The sequence below is a fragment of the Acinonyx jubatus genome, chromosome E2 (assembly GCF_027475565.1).
Source record: "Acinonyx jubatus isolate Ajub_Pintada_27869175 chromosome E2, VMU_Ajub_asm_v1.0, whole genome shotgun sequence".
NCBI lineage: Eukaryota > Metazoa > Chordata > Mammalia > Carnivora > Felidae > Acinonyx > Acinonyx jubatus.
Genome location: NC_069396.1, coordinates 41,479,687 through 41,495,013, shown reverse-complemented (window position 1 = coordinate 41,495,013; position 15,327 = coordinate 41,479,687). Strand labels below are relative to the sequence as shown.

Here is a 15,327-nt window from a genome sequence, read left to right as displayed (position 1 = left end):
CCGGTCTCTCTGAGCCTCGGTTTCCTCATCGGCAGCATGTCTTCACGCCTCCAAGTACTCCTCAGCTGCCTTCCCATCTTGGTGGGGAGCCCCTGTCCATCCTGCCTCACCCACCTTCTTCCTCACCTTGGCGTATGTGGGGGGGAGGCATGGGGGAGGCGTCTCATCACTGGAGCTTCTGGGCCGTTCCCCCTCCCCCTGCTGCAGACACAGACGGACCCAGGACAGAGGGGTGCTGGGCCCCATGGCTCTCGGAACACCTGTGTGGGGGAGAGGTCTCTTCTTAGAAGCAGGAGCCGGCATGGAGGCACCCAGGTAAGGGTGACATGGTGCGTGACCTGGTGGTCCTGTTGTCCTGGCCAGACCTCCTGAGGCCAGAGTCTCAGGTACTGGTGTCCACGTAGGAGCCCAGGATTCCCCAAATTGCTTTGCAGGGTCGTTCAGGGGATTTCAATGGGGCAACGGGCTGGAGCAGGCTGGACGGGCAGGACAGGGAGGCCAGAGCAGTGACCCTCCTGGCCCAGCTGAAGGGGATGGGGCTAGGGAGCACTTTGGGGGCCTCTGATCAGCCTCTTCCTCATTCTCGGGTCAGGGCTGCTGGGACCCAGATTGGTCCGGGAGATTGGCTGCAGGAAGGGGGACCCCTGTATAGGAGGACAGGGGCCCTCCAATCCCCCAGAGGCTTGTGGCTGGTGCCCCGGCTGTGGGGGTTATGGGGACTACATGCTATCCCCAGCTGCACTCTCCCTATCCTGGGGGTTCTTCTCAGCCAGACCCATGCTATAAGGATGGGGGTTCCGAGGCTCAGGCCCCTGGCCTGATGCATTGCAATTTGGGGGAGGCGGTAGGGAGGGACACCTTTACTGGCCTCAGATAGGAGATAGGATGCCCGGAGTCCCTCCCCTGACCTCCCAGGGGCCCTGAGCCCCAGAAGGTACCCAGAAGGGACTCCAAATCCTTCATTCACAGCCCTTGGCTGTCTGGCATATTCAGCTCCGAGGCCCAGCCTATTAGCCGGCCAGGGAGGTCCTACCAGGGAGGGCCCCAGGGGCGGCCGCTGACTTGGGCCCTGAGTGTGGAGTGAAGAGAAGAGGCTGGACCTTGGAGGCTGACAGCCACACACTCCCTTCCCCTCACAGCCGGGGCCGTAGCCGGGAGTCACCTCTCCTCAGCCACCCCAGAAACCAGAGCAAGGATTGGTGGAAAGACCAGTAGGTTCAGGGGTCACACTGTGTGGCCGGGTCAGAGGTCAAAGATTTGCTGACAGCAGGCTCGGAGGTATTGATCTGGTGGGGGAGGTGACAGAACTGTGTCCCCTGCCCAGGGCTGTGGGCATGGGCTGCTGGTCAGCGAGCTGGACTCAAGAGAGCCCACCCCAGAGGGGGCTCCTTGGGATGAGGGGCTGGGGGGCTACGGAGGGCCATCTCATGGCTCTAGGTCCCTCGACGGGCGGGGAACCGATTGTCATGCCACAGGTGATTTCAGTTATGGCCCTTGGGCTGATGGCCCAGCATGCCTGGGCCTGTGTGGCCGGGAAGAGCAAGGACTAGGAGGTCATGTGCTCCAGCCCCCAAAGCCCTCTCAGATTTGAGATGACAGTCAATAAGCCCAACCTCCCCTTGGAGAGGACGGCGGGCTGAGGGCTGGGCTGACTTCCCGAAGGAGGGGGTTGTAGCCCAGTGAACCGCAAAGCCTCCCACATCTTACCTGCCCTAGGGACTGGGTTTGGAATGCTCCAAAATGACAGCGAGCACAGCTCCTCCAGAGTCAGGCAGCGCCCCCTCCCCCCCAACTCCCGCCTCAGGCCCTATGCCCAGCTCACTTCCCCGGGATGCAGGCACAATTCCTGCTCCCTCCCACCCCAGAGAGATGTCCCAGAGGCCGCCAGACACCCCAGCTGCCCCTTACTCCTCCCACACACATCCACCCACGGGTCCAGGCTGGGACAAGGCTGGCCTGGAGAGGAGGCACTGCCGTGACTTGGAGGGAGAAAGGCCACCTCCCCCAGCTGAACTCGCCCCGAACACACTGGACCCAAATGGGTTTCCTCCATCCGTGCCCCGGGGTGGGGGGGGGGGGGAGAGTGAGGTGGGCACACCTGTGTCCACGTGCGTGTGTATCCGCACGTGCGTACATCCACGTGCTTGTTAGTCCACGCTCGTGTGTATCCATGTTATGGGTGGGTGCGTTTACGTGCACCAGGTACGTGTGTGAACGTGCACTGGCATCCATGTGTGAACCGTGAGACTGTGGGCACATGTGGGCACATTCTGTGTGTGTGTGAGTGTACTCACATGTGTCTGGCCCGAGCCCGAGGCTGGCCTGGCCCCCTTCCAGGTGCTGACTGGAGAGACACTCCAGCTGTCCCTTGGAATGGCTTCGTCCGGCCTTAGCCAGAAACCCTTACCAGTCCCTATGGCCCCGGCCCTGGCGGCTGTCCTACAGCTGAGGGCTCCTGATCAGCCCTGGCCAAGCTGGCTGCAGGGCCAGAGGGCAGCTCTGTCCGCTGGGAAGGCATGCGGTGGCCCCTGGCTCAGAGCATACCTAGGCTAGAGGTCACTGGCACCGAGGCTGAGGCCCATGGCCCACTGGGGTCTGGAGCTGTCCTCGCTGCCACCAGGCCCGCCTGGGACCACCTCCGAGCAGTGACCCCTACTGGGAACATCATGCACGGCAGACTGGCTTTACAAGCCATTGTCGGGAGGAAGGGCCCCCTTCACCGCAGTGAGCAGTAGGTGGGTGTATCTGATTTTCAAACCACGTTCCAGGGAGCCCCTGGGGTTCCCGCACGTCCCTCCAAGGGTTCCCAAAAGTTGGTGCTGCCTCATCTTCCTCCCCAAAAGAGCATTGTTTTTCAGTATTGGGCTTGTGAAGACATTTCTCCAAAAAGATATTTAAATCCCCAGGCCAGATGTTGACCCTTCAGCTCTAGGAGTCTGTTTATGAGGGTACCGGAGTCAGATCTTCTTTTAGAACAATTCATTGAGTTTCAACCCATCATCTCCTGCTAGGTGTTCAATATTACCTGGGGGGGGGGGGGTGCTGGTTCTGGTTTCAATACCTCTTGGAAACCAAAAGAGGCTCTACACAGGGACGGCATCCACCTCAGAGCTGAGCAGGCTTGGGGTGCCCTGAGGCCTGGCCCTTTGGTGGGGCCCTTTTACTCACAGCCTCCAGTAAGAGGGCATGTGTATGAGGGGCTCCCAGGGGCCTTGCCCTGGAGAGACCCTGATACCAGTGCTTCTCCCCCTGAGAGTCCACCGACTCCACCCCCAGAGCACGCAGGACAGCTGTGGCCTGTCCCTCCCCGTCGTGAGGTTTCCCGCCTCCTCCCACGTGCCCCCGGTGGCTCCATGCAACCTGTCGGGCACATCACGACGCCCACAGTCCACACCAGGCAGGGGGGCCTGAAGCCCTTGAATGGGGTTTGCAGTTCACAGGAGCATAAAGCAGAAACAGATGTGCCGTGGTCAGTGGCTCTGCCACTGTGGCCCCCAGTCTGGCCCACCGCTTCCAGCTTAGATTGGTCCTTCGAAGCCCCTCATGGGGGCCACCTCCCTAAAATTCCCTCCAGGGCTGATGGCAGGACATGCCAGCATGACAAAGCCTGGGGACCTCGGGGCTCTGCTGGAGGTGGATGGGGGCTAAGACCCAAGGATGTCCGGTGGCGGCCAGGAGGGATGGGGGTAGGCTTGTCCCACTCATCTCATCCATTCATTCCTTCCTTCATTCACTCCCTCAATAAGTATTTATTGCCGTGTGCTGCCACTGTGCTGGGTGGGCTGGATCCAGTGAACAAAACAGATCACTGAGCTTACGGTTTAGTGCAGGTAGTGGGGGAGGCGGCAATAAAAGGAAAGAAGTTAAACATACAGACTTTCCGATGGTGGTCAGGGAGAGAAGCAAGACATTGTGGGGAGAAAGTACAGAGGGGGTTGGGGATGTGTTCTGCAAAGGCATGAACAGAGAAAACTTCCCGAGAAGGTGATATGTGAGCACATCTGAGGGAGGTGAGGAAATGAGCCCTAAGGATATTTGGGAAGAGCATTCCAAGCGGAGAGAACAATAAGGACAGGGGCCCTGAGGCAGGAGTGTGCCTGCTTAAGGAGCAGTGGGTCTGGAGCCAAGCAGGGGACAAGAACAGTTTATGAGGTAAACCGGATTAGGGGACCTCATATAAGGCTATTGCCATGGGAAGGTCTTTGGATTTATTCCGAAGGGTGCAGAGACGTTACAGGGTGTTCAGCAGTGGAGAGACTCGGGACAGGAACTCTGCACCCTTCCCTCTGACTGACCTACCCCCTCCTTTTGTTCTCAGCCAAGAAGAGTGTCCAGGAGCCTGGGAACTGAGACAGACCAGCCCTGCCCTGCCCTGCTCTGGGGAGCCCTCGACCAATGGGGAAAGGCCCTCTTGGGGTTTTACCTGCTTCCCAGCCCACGGAGATATGAGGGCCAGGTCCTCTCAGGTCCCTCATGAGGGCCCTCCTATTCTTCAGTGGCCATCATGAGCTCTGAATAGAACAGGCCCATCAGCCACATTCCAGCAGGAAGGCTCCACCACCCTGCAGAAGGGATAGCCCCTGAGACCTCTCCCCATTGAGTGTCCTTGGGGAGAAGAAGGCAATGTGGTCTGAAGCTCTTTCTGGTCTGCTTCCTCCCACCCTCCAATCTCTATCCTGGCACCCTCCCTACACAAGGCCTCAGTGTTTCACTGATAACAGGTTTGGCTTTTTCCTGCCTCAGGGTCTTTGCACATGCTGTTCCAGCTGCCTGTCCTGAATGTTCACATGACTGATTCTCCTCTTTACCTGTTCATAACCCCCCCCAAAGTAGCCCTCCCAGTTACTTCATGGTTTATTTCCTACGTGACAGCATCTCCATCACACATTCTCTGGTTAATTTATTTGGCGACTTTAATATTCTACAGCTCGCAAGCTCCATAGGCTGGAGTCCAGTTGTCCTGTTTGTGGCTGGATCCCCAGTGCCGGGCACACAGTAGGTCCTTGTTGAACGTTGCATGAATGCATGGGCAAGGGCATTGGTGAGTGCATGGAAGGGGGTGGGGGCTGGGTCTGAAGGAGGCTGAATGGGGCCTTGGGAATCCAGTTGCCAGCTGGGCCTGGGTGGGGACAGAGGTGGGCAGGTGCCAGTGGGACTCTACCCTCCTCCTTCCCCAGGCAAGCAGGCAGGCCCAGGGTGCAGGTCAAAGGGCTCCCCTGGAGGTGCCAGCAGAAAGCAGTAGGGCCAGGAGGGGGCCGGGTGGCCAGGAGCTGTTTCCCACCCCCTCAGCTGTGTCCTCAGCCAGGGTCTGTGTGGGCGGGAGGTAGGACGGGCCGCCTCCATGCAAAATGTCTCCTTTTGGATGGGGCACCGCCTCCCCACCGGCTCAGTGCTGCTGGTGGATGCTCAGACAGACCAGGGAGTGCCCCTGCCGGTGGGAGTGGGCACACCTGGGAAGACAAGGGGCTCAAGCCACTCACCAGGAGGCTTCTTCTGTCCCATGGGCTCCTGGTGACACCTAGTGGCCAGTATTCCTGATGCACTGTGTCCCCAATCCCAAAACTCCTTCCCTGGACCTGTCCCAAATAGCAAGGGCACTGCTGGCCTTGGTCTCCACCTACTCACATTCTCACGGACCCGTCCCCCCAGCGGGCTCTCTGGGGCTCCCGCCCACACAGTCACTCTCACACCCTCTCTCAAGGCTCATCCCTCCCACACATGGTGACAATGCTATGAGGGGCCCAAGGGGGTGTCCTTGAGACCCTCTGGGCAGAGGGCCTTCTCCAGTGCCAGCCAAGACCAGCTCCTGCCAGCCAGCCCCACCCCATCCCCAGGTGCGTCATGACCAGCTGGTCCACCCTGGGGAGGGAGGCGTGGAGGGCAGGGCTCAATGACACCTTGGATTCTCTGCCCATCTCCTCCCACTGGGCCTCACAAACCTGGACCAGAAGCACAAGACCAAGGTCGAGGACCAGCAAGGACCCAGGAGGTTGGCACCCTAGCTAGAAGCCTAGGAAGAGCCAGCTCACAGGCAAGGCCCACATGAATGAGGCGGGGGGTGGGGGGAGACTCTTGAGGACAGTGGGCAGGGGAAAGGGGTGTGGGAGCCAGGCCAGGCCCAGGAATGGGTACATCCACATCAGCCAAAAGCAACCTCAGCTGAGCCAGGGCCAAGCTGCCTGCGTCACCAAGAGGAGCCTGAGGAACTGGGGGAAAGGCCTGGTAGGCGGCCCAACCAACTGAGGCATGGGGCACTCATGACCCAGAGCACAGGGCATTGCCTGGGGCCTGGGACTCCAGAGCCCACTGGGCCTGAAAAGACCAACTTCAGGTATGCCCTCCGCCTTCTCCAATAGCAACCAGGACAGGAGGACAAGGGTCACTTTCCCCATTTCGCAGCTGGGGGCACTGAGACCTGGCAAACGCTAACAGAGAAAGGAGCTCACTTCCCAGTCTTCTGGGGATCAGGGTCTCTCCCTCCCTCCTCCCAGGACCCAGACGTCCCTCACCACTGTGCACGCAACCCTGACAGCTTGGATGGGGCCTTGTCCACCTGTGCACCCCTCCCTGATCCGCCCCCCCACCCCAACCTGGCCTCCAGTCCCTGCACGGCACTGAGGAAGCGTGCCAACAGCCAGGACACCCACAGGACAGGATGGAGTCGCCACCCAGGGCTGAGGAGTGGTGTGAACCTGGATCAGGGGCATGCAGAGTTGTGGGGGGGAGGGACAAATGAGGCAAAGTCCAGTCCAGGTCCCTGTGACCACTGCCCATGCCCACGCTCTGTGCCCCAAGAATACCTCCGGAGCTGGGAGTTCAGGCTCCACAAAGGGTAGGTGCCAGAGGCTGGACTGGAGGCCAGCCTCTTAAAGGCTCCTCCCTGGTAGGAATCAGGGTGCCCCTCTGCCTCCCTAGTGCTTTCCCTCAGCCCCAGCTCCACTTGGATTGGAGCAGGTCTTTCCCTGGCACTTTTGGCCGGAGAAATTCCAATGTCCACCTACTGCCCCTCCCCCCACTTCTACAGGAGAAGGGGCAGAAGCTCTGGGCAGGGGGACAAGATTCCAGGTCGCTCCCAAGCTGCTCCGCTTCAATGGTGTAGCCCAGGAGAGGTTACCCCTTAGCATGACCCCCTTCAGATTTGTGGTGGTGGGGGGGGGGCGGGGGACGGAGGAGAAACGTGGCCTGGCCGGATACTCCCATGGGCACTGGGAAACCTGGAAGGAAATGGTGGCCCAGCCTGTGCGGGGGAGGGGACAGCTCAGGAAGGGCTCCCCAGGAAGGACACCTCCTTCTGGAAGAGAAAGCTCCTCCAGACCTGAATGGAGCTCCAGGGTAACCCAGAGCGAAAGAGTGAGGAAAAGACGAGAAGGGGGAGGCTGGAATTAGGGAGCAGCAGCAGGGGTGAGGCGGGCGAGGCTGGAGCCTGGAGACAATGGGGGCTGTGGTGGGGATGGGCCAGATGGCCCTGCAGGGGCCAGCGAGGGGGCGGTGACAGGGCCCCAGGGAGAATTCAGAACAGTAGGTATTAAGAGTGTGCCAGGAAGGGGCTTCTGGGCATGGCTGCCCGCCCCGCCTTGGATTCGAGAACCAGGTAGGTGAGAAGCTCTCAGCAGTGGCTTGCTGCTCCCATAGGCATTTCAGAAACGGAGGGGAAATCACTGGGTGCTGCGGTAATGGGGTGCTGTAGGCATCGGCGGTGGGGACCTGGGATGTGAGCAGTGTTCTGCCCCGTGGCAAGATGACCCGCATCCCACACAGCGTGCAAATATTCCACTGGACACTCAGATGGGTCAGGGGTTCCTAACGGGGGGCGATTTTGCCACTTGGGGGAACTTTGGCAACGTGTGGGGACGTTTCTGATGGTCACAACCTGGGTGGAGGTGCTACCAGCATGTAGCAGGTGGAGGCCAGGGACGCTGCCCAACATCTTACGGTGCAGCAGCCTGTCCCTAGCGTCGTGGCTGAGGAATCCTGCTGTAGGTGAAAACTCTGTTAGTATTGATTGGAGTCTGGAAGCTACTTCCACTTTCCAACACAGAAGTTCTTAGGGATGCAACACGCATGAAAACCTAGCGGAGAGGGAACCTTGTTTCATTTGGAAATTTACCAAGCGTTGCTCCCCGGTTTGTAAAATCACGTCCCCAAGATGCAGTGGCCTCCGCGGGCATCCGAGCCTGGGAGGCTGTGCCAATCCCTGTCTGTGTCTGCAGCAGCTCTAGCTGCGAAGCTCCTGCATCACCAGCAGCGTCTGAGTCCTCTGGAGATCATACCCAAGCATTTTTCATAATCGAATACACATTATGAAGTTATTCATTACTTTCCTTTTATTTCTCCCTGGTTTCGAAGTTAGAACACGGTATCGATTTTTTAACTTATGAAGGTAAGTTATATCGGCTGTGAATTTTATTTTCGCAAGAAGACATTATAAGATTGGGGCCATGGGTCTGATTGGATTGACCAGATTTAGGTGCTCACGGGAGGCGGGGCATAGGGAGGAGTTGAGGTGAGACCCCCCAGGTTCTTGCCTCAGCGGAAGAGGGAGGGTGTCCTCTGGATAAAGGAAGGGAAGGAGGCCCAGGTGTGAAGGAAGATCCACTTGGAAGCTGCCCATGGGACCCTCAGCCCTGCCACATCTCCCCCAGACAACAGCCCGTTCCTTTCCCACAGCCTGGCCAGGCTTAGCTAGGCTAACTGTGCCCCCACCCAAGGTCAGGCTGGAGCAAACTGAGGCCCTGAGAATCCTCACTTTATACTCCTCTCTTCTGTAAGATGAACCCCAAGAAAACACCATCTTCATCTTCGGAAAGAGTTCCAACAGATGTAAGAGCCCTTGGCAATGGTGCTGGGCAGACTGGAGGCTCCCAGCACCCCCTCCCCGCCCCCCCATCCCCCCCCCACCGTGACTCATGTCAGCTGTCAGCTCGGGAGCAGCAGGGCAGCAGAGACAGATCTCAGCCCAGCCCACCCAGAGTGGCTGGTGTCTTGTGCCCAGAGGCGGTCTCAGGAGGGCGCCCAGGGGCTGAGGGTGGGCGGACCCCTCTGACATTGAGATTGCTTCTCTTCAGACCCTTTGGGGGGCACCCGGGACCCTGCAGGCCCTATCAGACAGGATCCCTGGAGAAGTGGGACCCCATTTCTCCAGAGCAGTTCACATCCACAACCCCAGGCAGTCAGATCCCCCTGTTCTCCCCACCGGCCCTGGCATCAGTCAGCGCAGGGGGCACCCCCACAGGAGGGGGATCTAGGTGTGTGTGTCCGGGGCGGGGGGGCAGCCAAAGAGCCATCCTGTCCAGGGCATCACGTTCAGATCTGTGTGGTCCCCCAGTGATGTTCCACACATGGCCCCCAAGCCACCCACAGGACTAAAGACAGTCCACACCCATGGAATGACCTCCTGCCGTGTCCCAGGAGCTGATGCATTCTCAAATGCAAGCAGTACCAGGCGATGTGCAGTCACACTTTTACATCAAAAGTGTGAGTTTGTTCGAAGGGCACGCCTAGATTGCCCCAATTTTTTGCAACTGGTATTGACATTTCTTGGTGTTTTGAGACACCGGGGCCTCGAGGGGCCTTCCTGGGCACCCGCTCCACTCCAGTGGCACCCACTCCACCGCCCGCGCCTTTCCCAGGCGCACTGCCTCCCTGCCTACTGGGCAGGTGGGGCGCCTGGGCCCACGGGGCCTGCAGAGCCCCTGCCCACTGGGCCATGGTCGGCCTGTCAGGGCGGCTCCACTGAGCTGTGAGAAAGGCTGGGGCCCATCAGATAAGGCTCTGGGCCCTCCCCACGACACCGCCACCACAGGCGGCTCTCCTGCCTTCCAGTACCCCCCCCCCAGGCCCGCCCCAGGCAGGTGTGCTGCGCGGAATGAATTTCACTACAAGATCTCTCTGGTTTCACTATGAGTTTCCTGACCCAGGCCAGCACCCACAGGCCCGGGGGCCTCCCCTGTCTCTCTCAGGCCAGGAGGCAAGCTTCCCCACTCAGGCAGCAGCAGGAGGGAGCCTGGGCAGCCCTTGGGAAGGACTCTCTACCTCCCAGATGACTCCAGTGGTCCCAGGAGGTTGGTCCTGGTCTGAGGAAGCCTGTTCTGCCCTCTCCAACCCCGTAGGACGCGGTCCAGCAGAGGCGTAGATCGCTAGACATCAGAAACAGGCAGGCCACCGGGGTTCAAACCAGGGATAGGAAAGCTGCCCTCTGGTGGCATCTTTTGGAATAGCAGGTGTCCTTGAGTGAAGGCCAGGGCCAGAGGGGTGCCCAGCCTCCTGGCTGGCCAGCAAGATAGGTCTGGGACCATCAGGAGGGAGAGGAGAGCCCAGTTCCAGAGCAGAGGCCCAAACCCCAACTTTTCATGTTTCCAAACGTTCCTGGTTCCCACAGCGCCCCCACCACCACCAACAGGAGGTACACAAGGCCATGCTTGTAAAGGGGCCAGGGAAGGACACAGGGTGACTCAGGAAGGCACAAAAGTCCCAGACTCCCCCAAAAGTCACCCCTCGCCTCCATTTCTCTCTTCTGACCAGTGGGCCTAGGAACCCCAGGGTCTGGACAAGCTGCCCCCCAAGACAGCTGTGGGCACTGAGGGCTCATGAGCCACTCCCCTCCCTCAACCTCACGGATGTTAAATGACTCATGACTCATTAGTTAAATGGTCTCCCTGCCAAGATATCACTGGGAAGGGTTGGCCCTCACCCACCCCACCCCCACCCTCCCACCCCCACCGTGGCTGCACTGAGCCGGGACAGTTGAGGATAGGGAAGGGGATTAGGTTTGCACTCTAGAGCAGTCCTGGGGTAGCAAAGAAGCTGTCGTCAGCCCTAAGGAAAGGGTGGGTGGTGGAAAGCATCAGGTGCCTGGGGTGGTGAAGACATCCCCCCCCCCCTTGTAGGGGACAGTCTGAGCTCTGGGAGTAGAGACAGGAGGGAGTGGGTAAGGACCCTACAAGGCAACACACGCCCCACCAAGCAAATCCTGTCCCACCCGGGGACCTGCCCAGCACATGTTTAATGTCCTACTCTTGTTAAAGTGAATGGAACCTACATACAGAAAAAAAAAATCACAGAAATCGTAAGTATTCCGCTTGACAAGTTTTCACTAACTGAACATACTTCTATGATCAGCATCCAAAACCGGGAGCACATGACCAGCACCCCAGGGTCCCCCTCCTACCCCCCTCCAATCCTTACCTCCAAGGGTAACCTCTATCTTAACTTTTAGCAGCATACATTAATTTTTCCTGTTTTAGAACTTCAGGTAAATGGAATCACCCCAGAACATAATACCACATTCAGCTTCTTTTGCTCAGTGTTATGTTGATGAGATTTCTGTACGTTGTGGCATGGTAGCAATTCATTTATTTGTTCATTTGTTCAGTGCCCGCTTCCTTTGTTCATTGCCTCCAGGATCTGAATATACTCTGATGTATTCATTCTACAGACAATGGTTATATGGGTTTCCAGTTTGGGGCTACCATGGAGACCACAATATTATAGATGTCTTTTAGTGCATTTATACATCATTTCTGTTGGGTATATACCCGGGAATGCATCTCAGCCCAGGCCCTCCAGAAACAGAGTCTGAGGCCAAAGCTTAGGTGGTACTTCTTTTTTTAAACATCTTTTTTTTTTAATTTTTTAATGTTTATTTATTTTTGAGAGAGAGAGACAGAGCATGAGCGGGGGTGGGGGGGTGGGGAGGGCACAGAGAGGGGGGAGACACAGAATCCGAAGCAGGCTCCAGGCTCTGAGCTGTCAGCACCGAGCCCGACGCGGGGCTCGAACTCACGAACTGTGAGATCATGACCTGAGCTGAAGTTGGACGTTCAACCGACCGAGCCACCTAGGCGCCCCAGGTGGTACTTCTTAATTAGGGGGTGCAGTCGCAGCGAGTCAAGGGAGAGGGGGGGAAAGGAGAGAAGAAGGCAAGATGGCCAACATGAGGATGAGTTTCCGGGTTGGCCACCACTCGGCACCAGAAGCATCTGATTGCTGGGCCCATGGGACCCTCTCACAAGAGGCTTTAGGATATGATTTGTCCATCTGGAATGAGGGATGGGAAGAATTTGCCCACTGGCTCGCATCTGTCATCATCAAAGAGGAAGCCCAAGTGTGTTAACTCCCCGACACTTTGGTTACAAGTCTGTGGGTGCCAGGTTGGTCCTTCATTACCTCACACTTCAGGGGTAGCAGAGAAGCCCCGGGGGGGTAATGGGAAGAGCCAGAAGGTTGCACTTGAAGTGGGAAAAAAAAGTAAGCAAGGTGAGTCTAGAGGGTCTGAGGTGGTTCCCAACAGGCATCTGATACAAAATGAAGATGCTGGGCCATGGGCACTTGGAGATACAGCGGGGGGGGGGGGGGGGGGGGGGGGGCTCAGATGGAAGTTACCAGTGCACATTCCCTCCAGCACTGCACAGGAGCCCCCCGACATTGCTCCCACCCTCACCAACACTGGTGTTCAATTTTAAACGCTCCGGTGAATGTGCCGTGGTACCTCGTTCTGGTTTTAGGTGGCATTTCCCTGATGACTAATAAGGTTGCACACCTGTTCAGGAGTTTACCAACCAATCGGATATCCTCTTGTGAAGCTCCTATTCAAAGTCTTCCTACTGATTTGTAGTAGCTTTCATATTTCTTTTAGATAAAACCTCTTTATCAGATGTGTGTATTGAAATGACTCCTCTCACATGTGGCTTACTTATCCCTTCTCTTAATCATGCCTTTTTGAGAGAGAGAGTGCATTTGCACTTGTGTAAGTGGGGATAGTAGGGGGCAGGGGGAGGGGCAGATAGAGAGGTTTATTTTTGAAAGAGAGAGAAAGAGAGAGAGACAGAGCATGAGCAGGGGAGGGGCAGAGAGAGAGGGAGACACAGAATCCGAAGCAGGCTCCAGGCTCCGAGCTGTCAGCCCAGAGCCTGACATGGGGCTCGAACTCACGGGCCATGAGATCATGACCTGAGCTGAAGTCGAATGCTCAACCCACAGAGCCACCCAGGAGCCCCGAGAGAGACAGAATCTTAAGCCGGCTCTGTGCCCAGCACAGAGCCCGCTGGATCTCACAACCCTGAGATCATGACCTGAGCCGAAATCGAGAGTCAGGAGCTTAACTGACCTAGGCCCCCCCCTTAATCATGCCTTTTGATTAACAGAAGTTTCTAATTCTAATGGAGTCTAATTTGTCACTTTTTTTCTTTTTTCTTTTCTTTTTTTTTTTTTTTTTTTACCAATAGTGCTTTCTGTGTCCTGTTTAGGAAAGTGAATCTATTCTCTCCCAAGTCTTCTTCTAGGTGCTTTGTTGTTTTATCTCTCACACATACATTTCACATGCACATCTATGGACTTGGTTTTAGGATATGGTATAACGTAGCGATGAAGAGTATTTTTTTCACTATGGATACTCAATTGACCCAGCACCATTTATTGAAAAGTCTGTGCTTTCTCTGTGATGTCAACTCCGTGGTGATACACCAGGGGCTCATAGATGGATGGCTTTATCTCAGCAGTTCCTGTTTTGTTCCACTGGTTGATTTGTTTATCCTTGTTTTCAACTGTAGCAAATCCTTCCACATTGTTCTTCTTCATATATATTTTATTTTATCTTATATTTTAGTTTATCTTATTATAAATGTTTATTCAGTTTTGAGAGAGAGAGAATGAATGGGGGGGAGGCAGAAAGAGGGGAACAGAGGATCCTAAGCAGGCTCTGAGCTGACAGCAACGAGCCTGATGCGGGGCTCGAACTCATAAACTGTGAGATCATGACCCGAGCTGAAGTCGGACACTCAATTGACTGAGCCACCCAGGTGCCCCTCCTTAGTATATATTTTAGAATCAGCCTGTCAAATTTCACCTCCACCCACCCCCTCAAAAAATCCAAGCAAACAAAAACAAAACAAAAAAACAAACCATTGGGGTTAATGTGTTTTGGATCTATATATCAACTCTACAGATCAACATGAAGAAAACCAACATCTTAAATTCTAATCCACGAACAGAGTATACTCCTCAATTAATTTATCTCTTTTACAATTTCTCTCAGTAATGTTTTATAGTTTTCTGTATAGAAATTGTACACATAACGCACTAGATTTAGGTACTTGGTCTTTACGCTATTATGAGTTTATTTTCTAATTGTTGCTGGTACACAGAAATACAATTCGTTTTTATATATTGGACTAGTATCCAGCAACTTTACTAAATTAACTAACTTTACATTTATACACACACACACACACACACACACACACACACACATATATATATATTACCCAATGTATCATATATTTTATGTATTCCTTTCCTATCTTCAAACCTTTTTATTTCTTTCTGGATTAGCTTCTTTCACTTAGTAACATGCATTTATGTTTTTTTTCTGTTTTTTCATAGTTTCATAGCTCATTTCTTTTAGCTCTGAGTATTATTTTACTGGGTGGATGTACCACAATTTATTGATCCATTCACCTACTGCAGGACATCCTGGTTACTTCCAAGTTTTGCCACTTAGGAAAAAAGCTGTTATAAACATCTATGCACAGGTTTTTGTGGGGATATAAGTTTGTAATTCCTTTGGGTAAATACCAAGGCGTATGATTGCTGGATTCTATGCTAAGAATATGTTTTGTAAGAAGCCGCCAAGGCACCTGGGTGTTTCGGTCAGTGGAGAGTCCAACTTCGGCTCAGGTCATGATCTTCGGTCTGTGAGTTCAATCCCCACATCGGGCTCTGTGCTGACAGCTCAAAGCCTGGAGGCTGCTTCAGATTCTGTGTCTCCCCCTCTCTCTGCCCCTCCCCTGCTCACACTCTGTCTCTCTCACACTCAAAAATGAATAAATGTTAATTTAAAAAATCTTTTTTTTTTAAAAACTGCCAGACTGTCTTCCAAAGTGGCTATATCATTTTCCATCCTCACAAGCAGTGAATAAGTAAGTGTTCCTGTTATTCCACATCCTCACAAGCATTTGGCGTTATCATTGTTCTAAATTGTGGTTAACTAAAAGGTGAGCCTTTTTACTTCTTTTTCTTGCCTTATTGCACTGGCTAGGACCTCTAGTGCAGTGTTCTACAGAACTGATGAGTGCTAACATTCTTCCACATTTCCAGTCTCAGTGGAAAAGCATTCAACATTTAACCATTTAATGTGATGTTAGCTGTCAGGTTGGGGGTTTTGTTTGTTTGTTCCTTTGAGGGCTTTGGGTTTGGGGTAGAAACATTTATCAGATGAAGTACATTCTCTTCTCTTTATAATCTGCTAAGAGTTTTTTGTTTGTTTAAATCATGGATGATTGTTTTCCGAATCTATTGAAAGGATCTCATGGTTTTCTTTCTTTTTCTCTG

General features: G+C 54.9%; 1 long non-coding RNA gene across 1 annotated transcript; it reads left to right on the top strand.

Moving 5' to 3' along the window:
* The first annotated feature begins 650 nt into the window (after positions 1 to 650).
* On the top strand, positions 651 to 4,738 carry LOC106975778 (uncharacterized). Its single transcript, XR_001430359.3, has 2 exons — positions 651 to 1,211; positions 4,319 to 4,738. It is a non-coding gene; the product is annotated as an uncharacterized LOC106975778 (long non-coding RNA).
* Positions 4,739 to 15,327: the final 10,589 nt, after the last annotated feature.